At 38.7% G+C, this 25,166-nt stretch overlaps 1 pseudogene; it reads left to right on the forward strand.

The window, feature by feature from the left end:
• Positions 1–1,599: 1,599 nt before the first annotated feature.
• Positions 1,600–3,262, forward strand: LOC134362568 (prenylcysteine oxidase 1-like; annotated as a pseudogene).
• The last annotated feature ends 21,904 nt before the right edge of the window (positions 3,263–25,166 follow it).

Below are 25,166 nucleotides of genomic sequence, written 5' to 3' on the forward strand. Positions count from 1 at the left end.
TCTCTCCCTCTGGATCAGCTCTTCCCAATAGAAATGTAATGCAAGCCCCAAGTACAAATATGTGATTTAAAATTTTTTAGTAGCCAGCCACATTTAAAGAAGTAAACAGGTGAAATTAATCTTAGTCATATATTTTATTTAACCTAATATATCTAAAATATTATTTCAAAATGTAGTCAACATAAAAAATTATTGAGATATTTTACATTCCTTTTTTACACTTAGTCTGAAAAATCCAATGTGTGCTTTATGCTTACTGCATATCTCAGTTTGTACAGCTACCTTTCCAGGTGCTCAATAATTACTTGTGGCTAGTCGCTACAGTTTCAGACAGTGTAGACCTAGATTCTAAGGTCCTTGATGGGAAGGTCCAAGTTTCCCTTATCATTGAATTCTATTGTTGCTCAAGTTGCTTTGTATGTAACATGCACTCAATAAAGTTATTCATTCAACCACTTATTTATTAAACAAATATTAAGTGCCTACCACATACCAGGCACAGTTCTAGGCACTGGGACACAGTTGTGAATAAAACAAAGTCCTTATCTCCATGAAACTTACAGTTCAGAGTAAGAAAGGTTCTAAACATGTATGCAAGTAAATGCACCATATGTTAGGCAGCAGGCCACCTTGAGGAGGTGACACGAGAGAGATTTGTTTATTTATTATTTGTTTTTCAGTGTTTAGATATGAAGTTATTTTCTCAACATGCAAATGAAGGAAAACATCACAAATTGAAATTAAAGTCAACTGATAAGGAGCAAATTTTACGCACAAAGATTAACATCCTTAATGCATAAAGAACTCTTAAAAATAAATTAGAAAAATCTTAGAAATTTGGAGAAGGACATAAGCAGATAAGTCACACACCCCAAAGAAACACAGGTGGCTAATAAATACATTCTGAGATGTTCTTGCTGGTGGGGGCGGCAGCCCACAGCCCCTGTCTCAGAACCCTTGGCTGTTCCCTTGCTTGCCTGGATCTTGAGCAGAGATTTGAATGCAATGAGGAGGGAGCCACAGAAATATCTAGGTGGGGGTTGGGGGGGAGCAGAGGAGACAACAGAAGCAGAGGTCCTGGGGAGAGCATGTGCTTGGCAAATTCAAAGAGAAAAGAGGGCAAGGGGCAGGAGTAAAGTGAGTGAGGGCAAGAGGGGCAGGAAATGAGGTAAGCAGAGGACCCAGGGGCTGGATTATGTTGGGACATACTGGTCATGGTAAGAATTTTGGACTTTGTACCATGTGTGATGTGAGGGCATTGGAGGGTTTTGAGTAGGGGTGTGACATGAGCTGGTATAACCTATAAAAGGCTCTCTCTGACTCCAGGCGAGGAGGGGCAGGAGTGAAGCAGGAACACTGATTGAACTGGACTTAAGTTAGAATGTTTAAAGTCATTTTCTTTACACATGTACAACTGCAGCTTGTCTCTGGTTTTCGAGGGGAATTTGCTTAGGGCGACGTTCACAACATTCCTGAGAAACCTTTGCACAACCCATGGCTACCACGTGTCCCTTCAGTGTGCAGTGTCTGAGCTGTGTGCAAGGCAGCCCTCCACAGGTGTTTACTATTCCTCAAACTTCTAATGTCTCATTGTCGTGCATGTCGACAGACATGCCACACTGTGTAATTTATGCCTGGGTGAGTTCAACTGCCATGCATATTTCAGCCTTTTACATTAGGGCCCAGGGGTAGGGCGGGCGCTTTGGGGATAGGATTGCGGGGTGTTGGAAGCTGGCTGCATTGCTCACAGAGGCCTTGGGGTGCACAGTGCTGAGCTCCTCTCGTTGCTTCTGGGGCTGTGGCTGCTGCTGTGCAGCTAGGAGTGCCTCCTCGGGAGTGTGCGGCTGCAAGCCCTGCAGGATAAGATTGCGACTATTGGAGCTGGAGTTGGTGGCAATTCAGCAGCTGTTATCTGAGGCAGAAATTTGGGAAAGATGTGAAGACTGACCTGTTGGAAAGAGAAGAAGTGGGGGGTAGGGGGATTGACTGACCGCCATGACTGTGCAGGGTCAAGAATATGAGGCAGCAGGGGCTGTCATCCATTCTTTAAATCTGCACTAGAAATGTTTTATCAAAGACCTGGGTCTTTCTCCTGTTGAGGGCTCTGGTAGCCTAATGGGAGTGTATAACGGAGGTCCTCTGGTATTTGAGGGGAGCAGCTGGTTTATAATCAACATGATTAAACCAGTTTGGCGTTATGGATTTCAGTCTCCCCCAATGCACATGTGCGTAGAGGACGTGTTAGACAAGCTCATGAGGATCTGTGACTATGCCTTCAGTAGTGTAGAGAGATTACTACATGCCATAGGAAGCAATGACTTCCTTGGAATGCTTAACTGAACACTTCTTGAAGCCTTGTAGAAAGCAGGCTTCTCTGAGAAATTCCTCAATGAAATTGTTGCTCCTGTCATAAAGGGTCAATTACGGCCAAAGCACAGATATCAATGCCTTTGTGGGGGTAATGTCACTGGCTGGTACTAATTATGGCCTTTGGGAAGTAGAAAGTGGCAATAAATTTGTTTGCTCAGGGCTCCTTCAGGCTACCAAAAGCAATCTTAGACCTGGCTCAGTAATGTACATAAGGGAGAAAAGAAGAATCAAGCAGATCGGAAGTCCCACAAAGATGAAGTGGTCTATCAAACTGGATCTGAGACCTGTTCAGGCTTCTGTGACATCATCTTAGTGGCCACTCTATTGAATCAAAAAATGTCCAACATAACTTTTTCAAATTTGATCCTCTGATTGAGGAAGTCCATCAATACTACCAACATATAGTAGCAACATTTGTTAAGGGGGAATTGAATACAACTATCTTTATCTCTAGAGCCATAGATAAGTTTGGTCTTACTATAGTTTTAACCACTGATAATCCATATTTATTCATTAACAGCATTGGGCTTATGTCCTCTGCAAGAGAAAAGAACTATCGTCCACCATCAACAGATGGGCCATGTGTTTGGAAGATCTTTCCCCAAGAAACTCTTACTAAAGCACAATTTTAAAGCTCTTTTTGCCCTGTGATTATGCTATAAGGAAGCCATGGCTTGCATATCATCACTATAAGTCCCCAGAGAAATGCCCATCCATCATACTCCACGATCGACTTTATTACCTCAGTGACATAGAGTGTGCAGCAAGTGCCATGGAAATGAGTGCCATTGCAGCCCACAATGCCGTGCTCCTTGCCTATCACCGCTGGAACCAGCACACAGACATGATTGACCAAGATAGCTTATATGAGAAACTTAAAACTGAACTATGAAATAACACTCTCTCTTTTCCCCTCCTTGTTGTAAATGAATATCACTGGCAAAAAAGAACAAAATTTAAGCAGAGATGATTTAGAGTCTGATATTTTGCCATTATCATTGTTTAAAAAAAGTAATTCCTGTGGATCATAAGAAAATACAAGGTTCTAATTAAAAATAAATAAATAAAATTAAATTAAATTAAAACCAAGTCTATATGTACCCCATGTATTTTATAAGGTTTTCCTGCTCAGCAAAGTGTCAGTTTGACAGACACGGTGCTTCGGTGCTTCTTGCAGTACCAGAAGCCTGGCATTAGGAAGACCTCCTTGGGGGCTGATTAAAATCACTGCCTGGTGTCACCTGTCTGAAACAGAAGCCTAGTGCCTTCTGCCATTAGGCAAAACACTTCTAACACTCAACATGAGGCAATGAGTTTCATCCTTTGGAATAAAATTTAAAACTGCATCTGCTATGAGATGTTTGGCATTTAGCCTACTCGTCAAATTGGATGTAACTTCAATAGTGGCAAAATTGCGAAGTCAGTAAAGTTTGTGTTTGGTGTCCCTGGATTACTTCTACTACTGAAGTTGCATACAAATAAGTACCTCTACGATAAAAGTAACCACCAGTGTCACCACCACGAACCACAATAATAGCAGCTAACTTTTTCTTATGCCAAATGCTCTACATCCATGATCTCATTTAAAGCTCTCAATAACTTTATGAGATAAGTACTGTTATTACTATTTTACAGAGGGGAGAATTGAAAGGTAGAGGCATAAATAACACGCCCAGGTTGTTTGAATAGAGATCCACATTTGGGTCAGCATCCCTGAGCTCAACTACTCAACTGCTAGGCTATGTTGCATCTAAGGACTTCTTGTTTTCTGTTTTGTCCATTTGTTCAGTCACTCATTCCACTACATCCTTAGTTCCCTCTTGGTCTTTCTGTTCATGGCCTATAGGAATTTAGGCAAAGATAAGGATATTCTGAAAGAACATGTTGCTAGAACTCAGAGGAGAATCTCTATTTACCAAGGACCTGCTCTGCTGCCATCATAGAGCTTTTTCCTTGTTATCTCTCTTAATTCTCATTTTGCAGAGAAGGAAATGAACCACCTTTAGGTTGGGTTCCCCAGAAATGAACTGTGAAATGAGGATTCCTGTGGATGGAATTTATTAGGAAATGTTCCCAGTGGAGGTAGGGATGTTGGGACTGGGAAGGGTAGAAGGCCAAGCAAATGTGTTCAGCTTTGGCTTAAAACCATGGGAGCTTTGTAGTCACTGTGGGTCTAATCTCAGAAATGTTCTTATGGTGGGGCAAAGTGATGGGGATGTTTATAGCCCTGCACCCATTGGTCACTGAGTAAGGCTCACATAATCCTGAGGTACTTTGGGCTTTCTGTCAGCCTGAGCGCAGTCTCTGACAAAGAAGTGTGGTACTGGCCTTTGAGAATGAAGGATGTCATGAGCTGGTCTGCACAAAAATGGAAGAGAGATCAGAGGGGAAATGAGCAGAGCTCTGGCAGCATCTTCCAGAAACCTAACAAGAGGATCTGAGTTTCTCCAAAGGGGCAGAGCTGTAATTAATACCAAGGTTTAATTCACTTCAAAGCCTGCATCTTTGTCTTTCTCCAGTGACAGGTAATATTGAGTTGTCTTGGGCAGTATTTGCAGAAATGCAGAGGCAAGTTGTAACCCCAGGAAGCTATTATTGTCTACTTGTTAAACAAGTCGTGCCAGAGAGACTCGGTAGAAATTCTGCTTTGGGATTCCTACAGAAGCATCTACTTTTTTCCCCTTCTTTGTTTTTCTTTCTTTCTTTCCTGTCTTTATTCCTTCCTTCTCTTTCATTTTTTAGTTTGTTAATTTTATTTTTATGGCTTCATTGAAATATGATTTACATACCATCTAATTCACTCCAAGTATGACATTTAATGGCTTTTAATATATTCACAGAGTTGTGCAATCAGCAACACCATTTAATTTTAGAGCATTTTCATTACCCCCAAATAACTTCCCTACCCATTAGCAGTCACTCCCTGTTCCCTTTCCTTCTGAGACCCTCACAGCATCTAGTCTATTTCTGTCTCTATGGATGTGCTGGTTCTGGACATTTCATATAAATGGAATCATACTATGTTGGGCCTTATGTGTCTGGCTTATTTCACTTAACATAATGCTTTCAATGTTCATCCATGTGGTAGTATGTATCAGTATTTCATACTTTTTCATTGTTGAAAAATATTACATTATATGGATATATCACATTTTGTTAATTCATTTATCAGTTGATGGACATTTGTGTTGTCTACACTTTTGATATAATGAATGATGCTGCTATGGACATTTATATGCAAGTTTTTACGTGAATATTTGTTTCCAATTCTCTTGGGCATATACCCAGGGTAGAATTGCTGATTCAAATGCTGTGCTCGACTTTTTGAGGGACTGCCAAACTGCCTTCCCAAAACAACTACACCATTTTACAGTCTCAGCAATGTATAAATTAGGGTTCCAATTTCATCGCATCCTTGTCAACACTTGTTATTATGAATCTTTTTTTATTATAGCCATCATAGTGAGTGTGAAGTGGTTTCTCGTTATGGTTTTGATTTGCATTTCCCATTAGAAATGGGATATTGAGCTTTTCTTTATATGCTTGTTGGCCATTTTTATATCTTCTTTGGAGAAATGTCTATTCAGATTTTTTGCCAATTTTTTTATTTTATTTTTTAAAATATCGTCTAGTTGTAGTAGTTTTTAAAATATATTCTAGATACTAGACCCATATCAAATATACAGTTTGAAAATGTTTTCTCAAATTTTGTGAGTTACCTTTTCATGTTCTTGATTGTGTCCTTTGAAGCACCAAAATTCTTAATTTTAATGAAGTTCAATTTATTTTTTCTTTCATTGATTGTGTTTTAGGTGTCATATCCAAGAAAGAAGGTCACAAAGATTTACACTTATATTTCCTTCTAAGAGGTTTGTAGTTTTAGCTCTTACATTTAGATCTTTGATCCATTTTGGGTTAGTTTTTGCATATGGTGTGAGGTAAGGGATCAACTTTATCCTTTCAAATGTGGATATCCAGTAGAAAGTTGTACTTTCTTTTCAGGTAACAACTCTTCCCTTTTCTCTTTCTTCCTACTTGGATTATAGGCCTCTCAGAAGATCCAGCTCCATGCTAAAGGGCAAGTCTGATGTCAGCCCACCTGTTCTCCCTGCCTGTAGATGCAGCAGCCAGCTTATGACTATACAGGAAAAGCTAACAGAATTTTGGAAATTCTGGCACTGAATTGTTGACTGGGCTTCATATTATGCAGAAAAAAACAAAACAAAACACCCAAATCATAATTGTTTAAGGGTTTCTGTTATCTTGCAGTGGAGGCACTACACTCCTATACGTCACTTTTCTCTTCTATCCTGGAGTAGACATTTCCCATAGTGGTTGATGTTCCACTTCATGGTGACTCCATCCTGACTGAAAATTTCTCCAGAACACAAAATGGCACCATTTTAATCATGGATGGTCTATGAAATCTCATGCTGCCAGACAAATATGATTGACTGGAAATACGGAATGTTGAACTGAGAGAGCCTTTGAGAGAAGGCTCATTGTTTTCTGTAGCAGCAGCTTTGAAACTACAGTGGGTTCTGTCCTTCTGTTTTTGTTTGTTTGTTCTATCTTTCTTATATTCTGTGCAACAGCCCTCCCTCTCAACTTCCCCATCCTTCAGAATTTTAGTTTTGGCTGTTTTTTGTTTGTTTGTTTGTTTGTTTTGTTGTTGTTCGTTTAAGCTGGACAGAATTGATTTCTGTTACAAGGGACCAAAAGAACTGTAACAATACACTTTTTGCCTGTCCTGGTCTCATTCTTCATATACCCAGATAGCCATTCATACAGTCACCTGGGTATTATTTTCTCCACATGGAGTCAGTATGTGAGGTGGTAAATCAAAAACTGCACTTAGAAAGCCCAGGAATCCCATTATTCTTTTCTTTCACAAATATAAAAGAAATATTTTTTTCCAAGAAAGTGTCTTATACATTTCCCAATTTATAACATAGATAATTAAAGAGCAATAAATGTAAAATCCAGAACAGGTTAGAACAATTGTATGTTTATACAGCCAGTATATATTTTTTTGAAAGAGTCTGTGGTTTACTCTGGTAAACCAATATCAGTCAGAACTGCAGAATGTTGGCCATTTCTTCACTTAGGAATAGACTAGTGGATAACTCAGGCCTCAGGTTTGTAGTTTTGGCTATTGCAAGTTGGCAAACTCCTAGACATTTTTTTTCCCCAGAGATTCATGGGGTTCTGGGAAGAGACCCTGGAAAACTCTGGTTCCAGTAAGAGGAGAGCATCTTTAAAATCCAATCTGGCCTGGCTGTCTTAGGTTTAATTGTCTCAAGTTTTACCCTGGTGGGTCTGAACCAAATCTTCTGAGGTCATGGTGGGGGTTCTTCTGTCAGAAACATTTGGCTTCATGCTACTATCTTTCTAATGAACGTTATTAAATCGCTTAGTATCCAACCAGCACCAGGCATGTGCTAAATGCTAGAGATACAAACATGAATAAGATAAATACTTTATCTGAAATGCTTTCACAACTTCTTCTTATTATGTGGTAGAGAAAACTGTTGTCCCTTCTGCAGAAGCAGTATTATCTCTTCCAATCATTCTTTTATTGATCTTTATAAGTCAGTCTGTCTGTCTATCTATCCATCCATCTGTAATAGTGCAGGCTAGATTATGCTGTGGTAGCCAATACTCTACTGTCTTAAGCAAAAGAAGTTTATTTTTTGGTCAAAATCAAGTTATCGTCATCTTTTTTTAATTTTTATTTATTTTATTTTATTTATTTATTTATTTATTTTTATGGAAAAGGGCTCTGTCCATGTTGTCCTAACTTGAAGTTCCACACAGATTCTTGGGACCTCCACCATCTGAATACTGATGGGTAATTGTAAACATTATGGTACATGTTCCTTTTACTCACAACCCATTGCTAGACTAGTTGAATGTCCACATCTGACTCGAAGGGGCAGGGAAGTGCCATCTAACACTGGAAGGGGGTGAACTAGAAATACCTGTGAAGAGCAGGAGTCAGTTTCTCTCCTGTGTCTCTTCCCCCTTCTTTTTCTTACCTATCTCTGCCTATTTATTTTACTGGATTTAAATTCTTATGATTTAATAAAATAGAGTAGTTTTTTTTTTAAAGCCCCAAACCCTCTTTTAATGAAAAGTGACAAGCAGGTGGGGTGGGAGGAGATGTTTCCTTATTAACAAGTAGCTAAATGTTCAGGAAGCAAATTTCCTTTATATTAACACTCTCTAAGGTAAAGGTAAAGGCAGACCACCGAAATTATGTATTCCACCAGCAATACAAGAACAGAAAATTTAATAACCAGTTGTATTAATTTCCTATCACTGCTGCAACAAATCACCTCAAATTTGTGGACTATAGCAACACACATTTATTCTTTTACAGCTCTAGAGGTCAGAGTCTGAAATTAGCATTCAAGATATTTGCAGGCACAAGCTCCCTTGGGAAGTTCTAGAGAATCCAATTTCTTGCCTCTTCTAGCTTTTAGAGTGTCATTCCTTGCATTCCTTTGCTCATGACCCCTTCCTCCCTCTTTAAAGCCAGCAGTGTAGCATCTTCAAACTTTTACTCTCTCTTCTTCTGTCTCTGCAATCAAATCTCCCTACACCTCCCTTTTATAAAGACTCTTGGGATTACATTTAAGTCTCACTTGGATAATATAAGATAATCTCCACGTCTCAAGATCCTTAACTCAATCACATCTGCAAAGTCACTTTTGCCATGTAAGGTTCCAGGGAATAAGACCTGGGTATATCTAGGGCTTCTACTTGGTAATATACCACACTATTTATACGACACTAGTTACATATAAAACAGTGAAACTTCTTCTCTAATGTTTGAGACAATGATTAAGAATGTTGTTTATCAATCCATCTGATTTTCACAGTAGACACCACAGCAGAAATTACTGGAAAATATATCCAAAATAGTACAATAATTAGTAATTGTAGATTATTTCTTCTGCTGCTCTTACATATTTTTTATTTTTATTTTTATTTATTTATTTATTTTTAATAAAAGATGACTGGTAAGGGGATCTTAACTCTTGGCTTGGTGTTGTCAGCACCACACTCAGCCAGTGAGCAAACCAGCCATACCTATATAGGATCTGAACCCATGGCTTTGGCGTTATCAGCACTGCACTCTCCTGAGTGAGCCACAGGCTGACCCTAATCTTACATATTTTTTAAATGTTGATTTGGAATTTGCTGCACACAGGGATTACATTTCATATTCAGAATCGAAATGCATTTTGTTTTATAAATATAGTGACTAGATTTGCTGCATTTAGCAGAAAATTCATTGCTTATATCTCCAAAATGAAATCCGTTGGAAACATTTTGTACATATGGGGCTATGAATTATGATTTTCCCTTTACAAGATATTTGCAAGTCAGAAAAGCAAAATCATTGCTTCCACCCCTCCACCACTCACTCTTTTGGAAAGAGAGCAGTAAATCTCATCTTTTGGCAGGTCAGAAACTCTCTCATACTCAAGCAAGCTTGTGCAGATACCCAAAGTTAAATACTAGATGCTCACAAATACCACACACCTCTAAAGAAGATAGAACCTAAATTGAATATTAATGAGTAATGAAAGTTGAAAACAAAATTGCTTGTTGGAAATGTGCTCCTGAGTTATGAGAATGATGTGTAAGTCTTCTCTTCCCACTTCATTTTGAAAATAGCTATCCACGATATGGTTATGTGAGCCCTGGGATCCTGATATATTTTTCCAAGATGACTGCAGACTCTTGAGCAGATAATTTCTTCCATATTTTTGAACTCTTCAGAAATAAAATTGCTCATCTCCCCCCGCCCCCAAAAGCCCTTTTCAGGACTCCAGAGTAATTTCTACCTGGTGTGTTCAGTGCCTTTTACCACCATCTTTTTGGCTATTAGATTCTTACTGAGCTAATGCAATAATTCCTTGGCACTTTTCTCTTGCAGCTGCTGACAGGGTGAACTTTTCCTTGAGCCTGTGGTGCCTGGCTGTCAGGTGGACTGTAACTACTTTCACATTTTTATTCATTAGAGGAACCAAAGTGGGAATACTTCAATGTCTCCTGTGGTTTCTGTTGAATCTTTGAGGTGATGCAGACCTGATCTTATCAAAATTAATGGCTTATGGTCATTTACACTATTACCGTTAATGGGGCTGAGCATGCATTATCCCCTGTAAAAATGGTGCTTATTTGGGACTTATAGTTCAGCACAGTCTGCGAGTATGGTTGACTGAGACTCTGACCACCTGTACACTAGAAATTTGGAGCATTTAGAAAAGATAGTTTGCATAATGAATATTGCAAGTATTGGTTGCAATCGCTGTTGTTGCTTGAGCAGGTTTGTGGTCAAAAAGGGCAATGATATTTAAGAATATATTAAAAAAAATAAGCCAGTGTTCATGAAACAAAAGCTATACATCACACTGTTATGAAAGGGAAAATGTGTTTTCTCTTAATATAGGCTCTGGCAAGCCTGGCCATTTGGCTGTTGAAGCCTGTGGCTCCTCCTACCCTTTGCCCAATCTTCCGGAAGGGCAGAAGAGGCCAGTACACTAGACTTAACTATTTGCTTTCATCTCCTTCCATTTGTTCGTGCTTAGATAGCCAGTGAAGTCACAAAGCTTTGTCATCAAGGCTGGCAATCTTCAGCCCAGGACAGGGGCGGGATAAGGCTGGATCCTGGGGTAAGCATAGACGAAGGTCACCATTCTAGAAGTGAAACTAGAAGCAAGTTAGGGTCATAGTGATATTGATATTGCAGGAAATATTCAGGTAGTTCAATGCAATAGACTGGACATTTGCTCTTATAAAAGGGATCCCAGAGAGATCTCTCATTATTTTTCCATCATGTGACGATGCAGTGAGAAGTCAACAGTCTGCAATCTGGAAGAATATCTTCATCAGAATCTGACCATGCTGGCACCCTGATCTCAGATTTAACCCTGCAAAACCGTGAGAAACAAATTACTGTTGCTTATAAGTCACCCAGTCTATGGTACCTTGTTATGTTTTTCTGAGGGAGGTGGTGTATGGAAGGTCAGTACAGGGACTATGGTACTTTGTTATAGCAGCCCAAACTGACTAACATAGTCAAGAACCAAAGAAAATAACAAACAGACAATGCATGGGAATTGGCTTAGGTCCAGAGTTGTCCTTATGAACTCACAAGACTTCTCTCTTTGGCATTAGGGATCATTTTGGTGGCGAAGGGCATATCTCTAGAATTGTCACCTAACGTCAGCCACTCAGAAGCATTTACCTATCCATTTATTCACAAACATGTTCCAAGTAATGCAGTGACGACCTTTACTGGGGTCCTGAGGTTTCTTGCCTGCCTCCCCTCTCAGCCAGCCCTTATGTCAAAGTAATAGGGAAAAATGAATGTCAAGGGCACTATTGAGCCCAGGTGTTAGGGAGTCTTGGCTTCCCACTAGGCCAGTACACTAAAAAGAAACCAGAAGGTCTTTATACCTGGACAAAGTCACTCACTCCAGGAAAGCCTGGACACTGATATGGTCACTCCTCTTCTCTTTCTTTCCTGTGTTTTGCTTTTTATCTTTATAGGGCACTAAGATCTAGAGCACTGACTTAAGGCTATTGGTTTTGGGGGGAGAGAAAGGCAATCCCATAGGCTGATCATTGGCTCAGACAGATGGAATTAGCTACAGAGTCCTGCCCAGCTCACGAGGGGGCCTACCCTTGCTTGTGTGGAGTAAACCTCAGAGAGGGTGTTTGTTTTAGTCCGTTTTGTGTTGCTATAACAGAAACACCTGAGACTGGGTAATTTATAAAGGAAAGAGGTTTATTTGGCTTACGATTCTGGGACAGCTGCATCTGGCGTGGGCCTCAGGCTGCTTCTACTCATGGTGGAAAGTGGCAGGGAGCCAGCGGGTACAAGCAGATCACATGGTGAGAGGAAGCAAGAGAGAAGAAGCAAGAGAGAGAGGGAAGGTGCCAGGGTCTTTTTAAGCAACAAGCTCTCGTGGGAACTAATCGAGCGAGAACTCACTCACTAATCTCCCCTCCCCCAGGGAGAGCATTAATCCATTTATGAGGGATCCGCCCCCATGACTCAATCAGTTTCCAACACTGCCACATTGGAGATCAAATTTCCACATGAGTTTTGGAGGGGACAACACATCCAAACTCCATCCGTGTTCATCTGCTTGTCCTTGAGCTATTTGCACCTCTTGCTCAGAGACCTCTTCACGGATAGCTGTGGGAAGGCAGGGTAGAGTTCTCTATTCAGGTCCAGGTTTCCAGCTCTTGCTCTTTCAGTTCCACCTAGTACAGAAATGGCAGATTTGAACAAAAGGCAGGATGTGGAGTCTTGGACTGGGAAATGGTAAGAAGTTTCTCTAGATAGAGGTCGGATGGTAGAGTGGGAAAAATGATGGGAGAAGAGTTCTTTGAAGGGAGAGAGGAATGAGGAGGCACCAGATCACCAAGTTCATGAAGAAAGTTAGTAAGAGAAGAAGTTAAGGTGAAGCAGGTCCTCAACCCAGAAAACCGGCAGGTTAGGCCCCAGAACACTGGTGAAACAAAGAAAGTGCAGTTAGTTTTTTCAAAAGAAAGAGGTATTCTTGGAAAAGGGGCAATAAAATAAGGCATAGTGAAGTATCCAGGAAAGAGTGATTTTAGCTTGAACTGGTCACAGATTTGGGTTATTATTCAAAGTAGAGTTTTAATCAGTGTATTTGCAAACAGTGCATATTGGTAGAATACAACGGGAACACCTTTCTTTCCCACACATAAATTCAGAATCCAGGATTTATGCTGTTGGGACTGACAAAATTAGATGTTGCATAGTTGTTTGACCATTATAGTTTTTAATGGTCAAAAGAGGGCCTTTATTATAGTCCTTAGAAAAACATAGAGTTATTGAAATTTAACACTCTACAAATACAAATTTAATAATCTCACAAGATATTGTCCTCATAATATTTACAATGGCATTTGTATCCAATTCTAAAAATACACATATTCATTGTGAAAAATTTTTTAAAAATACAGAGAAGCACCAAAAGTAAAATTAAAATCACCTGCCTACACATAAACACTATTGGTATTTTAAGAGTATATTTTTTTCAGTCTTTTTACTGTGCATTAATACACATACAAATTTTGGGAAAATAGGATAGCACTATGCTTTTCTGTAATCTGCTCGTTTCATTAATGCATACTAGAAATTTTCAAAGCCATTAAAAATTCTTTTAGTATAATTATATTCATTCCACTTATCTAAGTAATTTAATCGATCTCCTATTGTTAATGAGTTAGTTCTCCTCCCCCCATTTTTCACCATTATTAACAGTGCTGTAATGCACATCATTTGATCAGTTTCCAAATGTTTACTGAGTGCTTAGACTATGTCAAGCCTTGTACATGGCTGAATGTAAATATACTAAACAGACTTGGTTCCTAACCTCATGCAATTAGTCTAGTGAGAGGTAGAAATAATAAATGAGTAAACAAATAAGCACAGGTGTTTTGTGATTGCCCCATGTAGGGTGGGATAAACATTTACTTAAAATTGGTTCTGAGGTCAAGACTGATGTCAAATGCACCAAGAGGATATGAAAACGTTTTTTACTCATCTAGTGAGACTCTGGAGAGAGCAGTTCAGGTGTGTGCTAGTCCAGATGGCTTGAGAAAAGCAGAAACAGTGAGTTGGGACTTTTTAGAGAGCAGAGGGTGGGGACTTGTGAGGTCTGAATTCCCATTGGCACCAAAGATTGGGCAGGTGGAAGAGAAGGGGGATCCAAAAGCTGTCAAAGATCAAACACCAGAAAAGGTATCAGGTGTCTCTTTACTCCAATAGGTAATTGCAAACTAAGCAAATGCTATGAAGGCAAACAATCATTTGGAGGGAGGTTGCTGTATTATTAAATTGGGGTGGTCCAGAAGAGCTGTTCTGAGGTGTGACATGTAAGTTGAGAAGTTAAGAGTGAAAAGGAACCAGTCGTGCAAAGAGCTGGAGGAGGAGCCTGTGAAGGAAACAGCGTATGCATAGTGAAAAAGAGCTTGTTGTGTCTGAGGAGGGTTGTGGGAGAGAGAATCTGATATGAGATTGTCCAGATAGTGAAGGGCTATATCCTGCAGAGCACAGTAGGCAATATTAAGAAGTTTGCATTGTATTCTGAGTGCAAGAGGAAGCCACTGATGTGTTATAGGCAGGAGATTGATATCATCTGACTTGTTTTTAAAAGACCTCTTCAGGGCCGGCCCGTGGCTCACTCGGTAGAGTGCGGTGCTGATAACACCAAGGCCCCGGGTTCGGATCCCATATACGGATGGCCAGTTCGCTCACTGGCTGAGCGTGGTGCTGACAACACCAAGTCGAGGGTTAAGATCCCCTTACCGGTCATCTTTTAAAAAAAAAAAAAAAAAAAAAAGACCTCTTCAGTTGTTGTGAGAAGACTATTGTAGGGACATGAATGAAGACTACTGCATGGCAACAGGGAGAATAGTTAGGAAGTTACTGCAGTTTCTAAGAGAGATATGGTTGTGGTTGGAGTTAGAGGGGTGGCAATGAAGATGAAGGAAAGTGAATGATTTAAGAATTTATTTGGGAGATAAATGATCAGGACATTTCAGCTGAATGAAGAGAGTGAGTACAGAATTCTCAACTAACTCCAAGTCTTCTGGCTTGAACAATTGGGTAGTTGTTGGTGCGATTTATTGTGATGTGGTTAGTAGTGGAGACAAGAGATTAAAAGGGGGAGTGTCTAGCAGGGTTTGGGTGGCACACAGATTTGGGAGTTTGGTTTTTGACAAGTTGGCTTTCTTAGGCATGTGAGACAGCCAGAGAGATATGCCAAACATGTAGTCAAACCAATGAGTCTGGAGCTCAAAGGAGAGGTTTGGGATGGAAGACTGTTCAGATTATCAAGGTAGAGGGGGTAGGAAGAAAGGTGGATTGAAAAAGAAGGTCCCAGCAAGCAGTATAAGGAAGTTTACAGGACAGTAGGAAGGAAAAGAGGAGGGCATGGTGTCATGGAAGCCAAAAGGAAAGTACAGCAAGGAGGACGGAGGGGCCAACTTTGCCAAATGTTACTGAGGTGTCAAAAAAAGTGCCTGGTGGATTTTGCAACAGGAAGTCACTGGTGGCTTTGAAGACCTTTTCAGTAAAGTAGTGGATATGAAAGTGAGACTAGAGAGGGCTGAGGAAGAAATGGCAGGTGACGAGAGGAGACAATGTGTGTGGACAACTTTTTCAGGAAGTTGTTCTGTGAGGGAGCAGAAAAATTTGTTAGTAGCTTAAGGGGGTATTGGAAAGAGGGCTTTGTAGTTTGGGTTAAGCTAGTTTGGGTGCTAATGGGATAGTTCTTGAGGAAAACTTTTGGGAATATTCATTATTAATTCCATAGGTTGCACGAGAGGACGAATAGCATAGAACTTAGGAGCTTGGACTATGGAGCAGGCTGCCTGGGCTCAAATCCTGGCTCTGCCATTGGTGGCTGTGTAACAACCTTGGGTGAATAACTTAACCTTGCCTGTGCCTTAACTACCTCATTTGTAAGATGAGGATAATGATAATAATAGTACCTATCTCATCAGGATGTTGTCTCATCAGATAGCTAAGAACAAAGCAGCCGGGGGAAACTACCTAATCACACTGTGGGACTGTTCCAGCAAAGGCACACTGCTGATATGCCCCTGCTCAGCACCTCTGACACATTCTGGATGCCCCAAACAAAACTTTTCAGCCACCAAGCTTGCCAGCAGATCTGTTTTACCTGTGTGTAGTTGCTACCTCTTGTTGCTTACTTTCTTCCCTAAGTTTCTTGCAGATGCTTCTGCTTTGTGGAAACCAGGACACACATATCAAACCTTACCTGAAATATGTAGTTTTAAGGCTACCAGCCTCTGTCGTACAGGAAAGCAAACTAGAAGTCAGTAGATATGGGTGCTGAATGAGCCAGTTTATGATATCCATCATTCTATGCATTTCATATTTTGTTGCTATAGTGAAAATGATCATTTACTCTTAAATTTTAGAAGTGGTTGTTATAATATAGGACTCCTATTAATTTTTGTAAAGTTATCTTGTAATCTTACACCTTGCTAAAGTTTTTAACAGTTCTTCTAAATTTTCAGTCCATCATTTTGTGATTTCAAATGATACCATTAACAAATAGTTCAGGTTGAGTATGCCTCATTTGAAATGCTTGAGGCCAGAAATGTTTCAGATTTAGGATTTTTTTGGATGTTGGAATATTTGCAGAATTCATAGTGGTTAGGCATCCATAATCTGAAAATCTTAAATCTGAAATGCTGCAATGAGCATTTTATTTGAGTGTCATGTCAGCACTCAAAAGGTTTTAGATTTTTGAGCAATCTGGATTTTGGATTTTCAGATTTGAGATCCTTGACCTGTAATGCTAAAAAAAAAAAAAAAAAAAAAAAAAAAAAATCCCAATGTACAGGTAGCTATTGCTTTGCATGATTTTGATATGCATGAATTTCAGTTACCATGGTTTGGTTAAATAAACCAGACCCCAAACTACACAGTTAAAATTTCAGTTACCATGAGATAGTAACTGTAACTGCATAAAGTATAACTTTTTGGCTAGCTCTTCAGTCAACAAATCACTACCTGGTAACAGACGGGCTTCATGATCAGCAACCAATCACATCACTTCCTTCAAAGTCTCTCAGTCATTTGTTACTGTGCACTTGTCACTCAGTTGGAGCACAGATGGCAAAGCTTATAGTTGTGCTGGCTACATGTCTCCCAGTGATAAACCCAGGTGACATTTTACAAGAATGAACAATTGAAAGAGAGAATCAGTCAACAAAAATGGAAATGCAGCCAAGAAACAACAAGTGGCAACACTGAAAGCAAAATGTAAATTTAACATAAATGAAATTATGAAAGAAATAAGTAACCATGGGAATGTAGAAACCATCATTGTGCCAATGATTCTAGATAGGCAGCCAGAGCAACTTAGTAAAGGCCAACTTACTGACATACAGGAAGAAAGAACGTACGAAAAGGATGAATATGTTCTAGAGGAAGTGACGCTAGAAATCACTTCACTTTAAAGGAACACTTGGAGATATTTAATAATATTGAAAGTAAAAGGAACGTTGGAAGATGATCCATATTTAGAAAAAATCATAATTCACCGAGGCATAGAGAAGATGCTTGCCCCATATAGTAAGTTATACCATGAAAGGAGGACAAGCACTATTTAAACTACTCTTGAGAAATAAAACACTTCAATTTTCAATGCTTCCAGTGTTTTAAATTATACTATACCAAAAACAGACACACGGACCAATGGAATGGAATAGAAAACCCAGAAATCAGCCCTTATACCTGCAGCCAACTGATCTTCAACAAAGGTACCAATAACATACATTGAGGAAAAGACTGCCTCTTTGATAAGTGGTGCTGGGAAAGCTAGACGTCCATATGTAGAAGAATGAGAGTAGACCTGTACCTCTCACCATATACCAAAAACAACTCTAAATGGATTGAAGAATCAAATATACATCCTGAAACAATGAAACTCCTAAAAGAAAACATAGGGGAAACTCTTCGGGAAGTAGGACTGGGCATAGACATTACGAATACGACTCCAAAAGTACAGGCAACAAAAGGATTAATAAACGAATGGGATTATATCAAACTAAAAAGCTTCTCCACAGCAAAAACAAACAAACAGACAAACAAAAACCAATTAGCAGAACGAAAAGACAACCAACAGAGAGGGAGAAAATGTTAGCAAATATGCATCCTACAAAGGATTAATGTCCAGAATATACAAGGAACTCAAACAACTTAACAGTAAAAACACAAGTAACCTGATTAAACTGATTAAAAAATGGGCAAAAGCTGAACAGGCATTTCTCAAAGGAAGATATATGAATGGCCAACAGACACATGAAAAAATGCTCAACATCACTGAGATTCTGATAAAGGCAAATCAAAACTGCACTGAGATATCATCTCACTCCAGTTAGACTGGCTATTATCAAAAAGACAGAATAACAAATGCTGGAAGGATGTGGGTATAGGGGAGCACTCCTTCACTGTTGCTGGGACTGTGAAATGATGCACCCGTTATGGAAAACAGTATGGAGTTTCCTCAAACAACTACAGATAGATCTACCATATGACCCAGGATTCTCACTGCTGGGTATGTATCCAAAGGAATGGAAATCATCATGTTGAAGAGACGCCTGTACGCCTGTGTTTATTGCAGCTCTATTTACAATAGCCAAGAGTTGGAAGCAACCTAAATGTCCATCACCAGAAGAATGGATAAGGAATATGTGGTATATTTATACAATGGTAAGAATGAAATTCTGCCATTCGCAGCAACATGAATGAGCTTGGAGAAAATTATGTTAAGTGAAATAAGCCATGCACAGAAAGAGAAATACTGAATGTCCTCACTTATATGTGGGAGCTAATAAAAATATAGATGATTGAATAAACAAATAAATGAAGAAAGGAGGAAATGATATTCAGCAATCACAATAATACATTGGACATTTTGGGAGAGGGGAATAGAGCTGGGGTTGCTGGGGGTGGGGGTGGGGGAGGAGATGACGGGGGCCGTGAGGATCGATTGCATTGTGTGATAGTAAATGTGCTGGTTGTCCCGATCTGAACATCACATGTTGCACACTGGTGTTGATGTTTGATGCTGTACCTCACAGATATGTACAATAAAAAAATTAAAAAAAAATTATAGCATACTAAATTAATATTAGCTTGTACTTTTTTTTTTTTCATTCTCATACAAATTTATTACTGACAGTGAGTTTTCAATGTCTTAACAAACATTTTGAAAGGTCCTGGAACAAAGACTATACGTTTTTAGCTTTCTTGGTCATTTTTATGGTTCTGTACTACAATGCAAAGCAAGGACAGCTTGTACCTTCTTACTTTCTCAGCTGGAACCTTCAGAACAAAGATAAATAATATGGTGAGAGGAGCCCTCACTTAAAGGATGACTAGGCTAGATAAAGTATCTTGGAACACAATAATGTTTTCTAAAAATTTTGCAGCAGTAAATTCTGCAGTTTATTGTTGGAAAGAAGATACTCATGGCTAGTCTTATGTTCTTTCCTTTCATTAGTTTTTATTTTTTATTTTATATTTACACATGTTTTGTAGGAATATTTGTGAGTTTCAAGAGAATTACTCCTCCTTTGTCCCAGAGTCTGTTCCTACCTTCAAATTTTATCATCCAAATTAAGGATGTTTGTGGTATTGTGCTGCTAGGATATTTTTTCTCTTCCTGTGAAACATGGATGCTGTCCCAGGAAGGACAGTTGTGAGTTGCCTTCATCTTAGATTGAATTCTTTCCTGTATAACAACACTGATTTATGGATGTTTCCAATTAAAAAACCATATATAGGTGATGTATACACACACACAAAACACACACACACACACACACACACACACACACAAAGTGGTCTTCAAAAAGTTCATGGAAGGAGTCATATTATCTTTCAATTCAATTTTTCCACAAACTTTTTGAAGTACCCTCATATATTTCTTGCTATTTCAGTAAGCTTCTTGGAAGGAAATCAGGGTTCAATCACTACGATCAAACTACCATTTTTGCCAGAAATTTACAGATATTGTTTGTAAAATTCTTCTTTGCTATGCAGAAATGTTTAATCTTTAAAGCCAACTTAAGAGGAGTTCATTGATCATAACATTTTTTATTCATTACTTTTGTACATGATTTCACCGTGGAGACAAGGAGTTAAAATTAAAAAGTTCAGAATTTGATAATATATTTAGGGAGATGAAGTATCTGTGTAATTTCCTTAGTTTTGGACTTAACTTGGTCTAGACCTTATCATATGTTGAAGAAAACAAACAGGACAAAAAAAGGAAGTGAAAGTGTGAGGAAATATATTTCATTTTGTTTGACTGTTTTACCTAGCCCAGTATTTAAGCTGTTTATCATATGTTACAGGAATCCCATATCCAGAGCATCTAAGCATGATAAGAAATGGCTCATTAGAACCATAATGGCTGCCGAAAAATTAATAGTGTTGGCTTTGAATGAAAAAATTACCCTCCCAGCATAAATCACTGGATTCTTGCATTATTAAAACTGGCTAAACTAGCATATAGATCCTTAAAGTGTCTGATAAAGAATGGGAATATGAATTGATTTGGACTTCTAACCTAGAGTAATTCTTTACATAATTTAGATCCTGCCAGAAGATACACAGAATTTTATCAAATATTGACTTTTTGGTTAACATCAAGGTGAAGACTCACACTTCTCTACTTAAATCTCCTGCTGTCTTTCTTCTTTCCACAGCTGAGTGCAATTTTTCACTTTTATATTTCCTCTGCTATTGTTTTGTTTATTTTAATATCTCTTTCTACCAAAAAATGATTTGGATAAGTTGTCTTCATGAAAATACAGTGAAGATTACCCTGTGATTGCTTCTTGAGAGAGTGATTTTAATTTGTGATATAAAGGTATTGGACAGCAAATGCAACTTAGATAGTGTGTGTCACCTTTTTGCATTTTTCTACCAGAAAAAAAGCAGACAGTAAAAAGACTGTAGTGGATTGAATAATGTCTGCCCAAAACTCACTGAAGTTTGAATTGTGTCCCTCAAGTTTTATGTATTAAAAACTTAGCCCCCACAGTCACTGTTAAGAGGTTGGGAAATCCTATTACAGTAATTGAAAGGTGGGGCCTTGAAGAGGTGATTAGATTATAGTACCATGCCATAGTGAATGGATTAAAAATGGTGGTCACGGGCATGGTTCTGAGGGCTTTGAAAGAAGAGCACACGAGAGGTTACTCTCTCTACTCTCTCTGCTTCCACCACCTTGCAATGTGAGACCCCTGGGTTACTGTTGCCACCACCAGATGGACTTTGGACTTCCCAGCCTCAGAAACTGTAAGCAAAACATTTTGTTTTCTTTTTAAATCACCCAACTTCAGGTATTTTGTTATAAGCAACAGAAATGGACTAAAACAAAGACTAAAAATAATTTGGCGGATTAAATACATTCAATACAACTCCAAATACTGGAAACAATGGAGTTACAGCTGCAGAGTTTTGAGTGGATGAGGAAGGTTATAAACCAAAAAATTGTTACTGAATTAGGGTGTTCTTCATGTGGAAAGGCTACGAGAAAGTCATTTTCAGACACAAAAGGCCTAGCAAATAGAATACCAATGAATCCTTTGGGGAAAAAAATGTCAAAATTTTAGTCTCCCTGAAAGATAGAGGAAAATAAATGACTAACCAATGATGCCTGATATGTTTAAAGCATTAAGCACTTTACACATAGTAACTCTTTAACAGTTACAACCTACTGGGACTAGTGATAATTAACAAAAAAAGGTATTTACCTTAAGTAAATAATTAGTGTATGCAGAAATGTAGCAGTAAGGATTATCATAACTGTGCTTTATATAATTAAACAAAAGAAGTAAACAAATTAAATATCCAACAATAGAGGTCTTGGTATTATATAGTGGGATGGGATACTATGTAGATATTAAAAATGATGTTGAAAAATATGTAATGACATCTGCCATTTTGTATAAATACCTGCCAGGTACTGTGTTAATTGTTATACATTCATTACCTTCTTTAGTTACGACAACTTTATGAGGTAGTCGTGTTTATTAACCTTGTTATACAGATAGAGTAACTGAAGTTTAAGGAAGTTAATTTCTCTAAGGCCACAGGACTAGGGCTCAAAGTGAGGTCTGTCTGAGTTCAGTGTTCTCACTCCTACCACTATGAGCTACTCTAGATAGAAAGATACACAGAAGGCTACCCGAATGTGTCATATGGAAATCTTTAGGATCATTGCTATCAAGGGTGCTTTTTCTTTTCTTTTTTCCTTTCTTTTTTTTTTTTTTTTTGTATTTTCTACATTTAATACTAATCAATTTTCAATTCAGGAAAAAAAAGGATTAGTAAAAAATGAAATAAATTTAAAGGAAATAGTAAAAAAGATGTTTTTGAAAGTAATGAAGGAGTGAAGGTCCAGAAAAAGGAATTCTGGGCACAATTGAAATAGCCCTGGGTCAGCGCTGGGTCTTTGGTGGTTCTGATTCTCTGGATTCAACAATCTGTGGATCTAAAAATATTTGAAGAAAAAGAAAAACAATAAAAATATCAATACAACAATAAAAAATAATATAAATAAAAGTACAGTATAACAACTATTTACATAGCATTTACATTGTAATCGGTATCAGAAGTAATCGAGAGTTGATTTAAAGTATATAGGAGGATGTGCTTAGGTTACATGCAAATACTATGCCATTTTGTAAAAGGGATTTTAGCATTTGCAGATTTTGCTGTCCCTAGGGAGTCCTGGAACCTGTACCCTGAAGATACTGGACGATGACTGTATTTTCTCACCAAGAAAGACCTGAAGAGGATAAAGAGCCTAATCCTTTTTTTTTCCTCACAAGTCTGGGACCTCAAGAGCCAAGATCACCTGCGAAAAATGTGAACGTTCGACTTTCAATTTTTAAAGTGACACTCACGAGAGCTGTCAGGTTGCCAGAAGCTACAGTGTGATATCAGTCAGAGTTTAGTCAGGGAAACAGAAGCCTCTACAGGGTTTTCAAAGAGAGATCATTTAATATAGAGAATCTATACACATGGGTTGGAGTACCTGGAAGCAGAAGACAGAAAGAAAGGAAGTGGAAGAGAAAACACAAATAAAATATGATGCTCGGAGATTAGAAGCAGCTAGCACTACTGGCTGGAGTCCCTGTGTCTGCACATGCCGCTTCCTTCTTATAGACTTTGGAGCCCTTGGTTCCAGATTTGCTGAAGGTTTCCAGAAATCCTGGCATTCTCAACCGGGGTTGGAAGCACCACCAATGCTGTTACTGTTGTGTGCTGTACATGCTGCTCGTGCTCCCAAAGGTGCTGCCAGTAACTGGAGGTGGAAATAGTCACTTCTTTCCTCTCTCTCCTTCTATTATCTCATGTTGACTTCCATTGGCAGAATATAATTGTCCGGTTGGCAAGTGAGACAGGAAAATAAAGTTTGCAGCTTGCAAGCTTTCTATCATACCTAGCAGAGCAAAGGAAGGTGGGGACAGGGGCTGAGACCAAAGACACAGATGTCCAACATTGTCCACCCTTTGGCTATTTAGCATCCATTCTCATCTTTCTACCCATATTTTATTTCCATACAACATTCTGCTTCTACCAGATATAATGCATGCATCTCTGATAAATAATTATGCTATGTCCTCATTTAATTCAATGAACAAATTTTGCTGAATAGCCCATATTTCACAAGCTAAATTATAAAGTTACCTATCATTAACCTTCTTTGAATAGAAAACAAGGGTAGAATTGGTTAATTTATACAAATACATCTACCTGAAAAACAAACAAAAAAGTCATTTATAGTTCATATAGCCCTCGTTTCTGTGACTTGTCACAAGGCTGTGTTGATATTTATTATAACTTCTTTTCCCACTATCACTTTATTTTTTTCCTTGCTCTCAGCCAGTTTCTCTTCTGGTCAAATTTCCAAACTTTCATTCCCGAAGTGCCTGAATCACTAATAATTTTTCTTTTTTGGGTTGCTATTGTCTTCTTTTGAGCTTTATTACTGAAATGGAAATAATAAGAGAAGCATTAGGAAATTCCAAGGTTTCCAAACACAGTCCTCCTTTTTCTTACTGTGGGATGGCAAAACAATTTCCTTTTGATAATTAGCTACCCTTTTGGTCATTTTATTTTCTTGACATGAGAAGCCTGAAAAATCTGGGTGGCAGTCTGAACTTTCAGTTCAATTGAACCATTGTTGTGTCCCTTAATGGAACCATTTCTCTCCTGGGAACAAAGGCCTATAAAATAGCAGAGCCCAATATTATGGAGACTTGGAAAAAATTCTGTGAGTGGGTTATTTGGTGTAATAGAGGAGACACTACCAATTCCACCACTTGGTTCCATGATCCATCTTTTCTGGTCATGGCAGAAACAGTGTCACATATTGGTTATCAGTACAAAGCCTATGCCAAACCTTGAAGGACAGCACCTTAGCCTTGCAGATTATGTAACTGAGTCATCAGTGGGCCACTTTACTCTTATTTCAGCCCAGCTACTTCTGGATGCAAAGACACCATAGTATGATAAGCGAATTCTCTGGATGTGAGTCTACCGTTGCAGTTTTTTGACGTAAAATGAGCCTCCTCGTGAGAAGCAATGTTGTGTCTGATACCATGATAATCAAAAAGGTACTGTCTTAATTTCCTAGGACTGCTGTAACAAAGTGCCACATACTAGGTGACTTAAAACAACAAAAATTTATTCTCTCACAGTTCTGGAGGCTAGAAATCTGAAATCAAAGTACCATAAGGGCCATATCTCCTCTGAAGTCTCCAGGGAAGAATCCTTCCTTGCCTCTTCCAGATCCTGGTGGTCCCAGGCATTCCCTGGCTTATGGCGGTATAACTCTAATTTCCAAAATCTAATAACTCCATTTTCACATTGCTACCTTCTCTTTGTTTTCTCCCCTCTTTTTATAAGGATGCTAGTCACTGAATTTAGGGGCCACCTTAAATCCAAAATGATTTCATCTTTAACTAATTACATCTGCAAATATCTTATTTCCAAATAAGGCTACATTATGTGATTCTAGGTAGATATGAATTATGGGTGGGATACTTTTGAACCCATGATGAATGAGCCATTATGAAAAAGATTCATTGTCACCAATCTGCCACTAGGTGTCTGCTGATGTTATGTTGAGGGATCCACATTGTTCTCTGGTGTTAGTAGGTAGAACATTCAGCTGTGG

This window comes from Cynocephalus volans, chromosome 14, assembly GCF_027409185.1.
Source record: "Cynocephalus volans isolate mCynVol1 chromosome 14, mCynVol1.pri, whole genome shotgun sequence".
Taxonomy (NCBI): domain Eukaryota; kingdom Metazoa; phylum Chordata; class Mammalia; order Dermoptera; family Cynocephalidae; genus Cynocephalus; species Cynocephalus volans.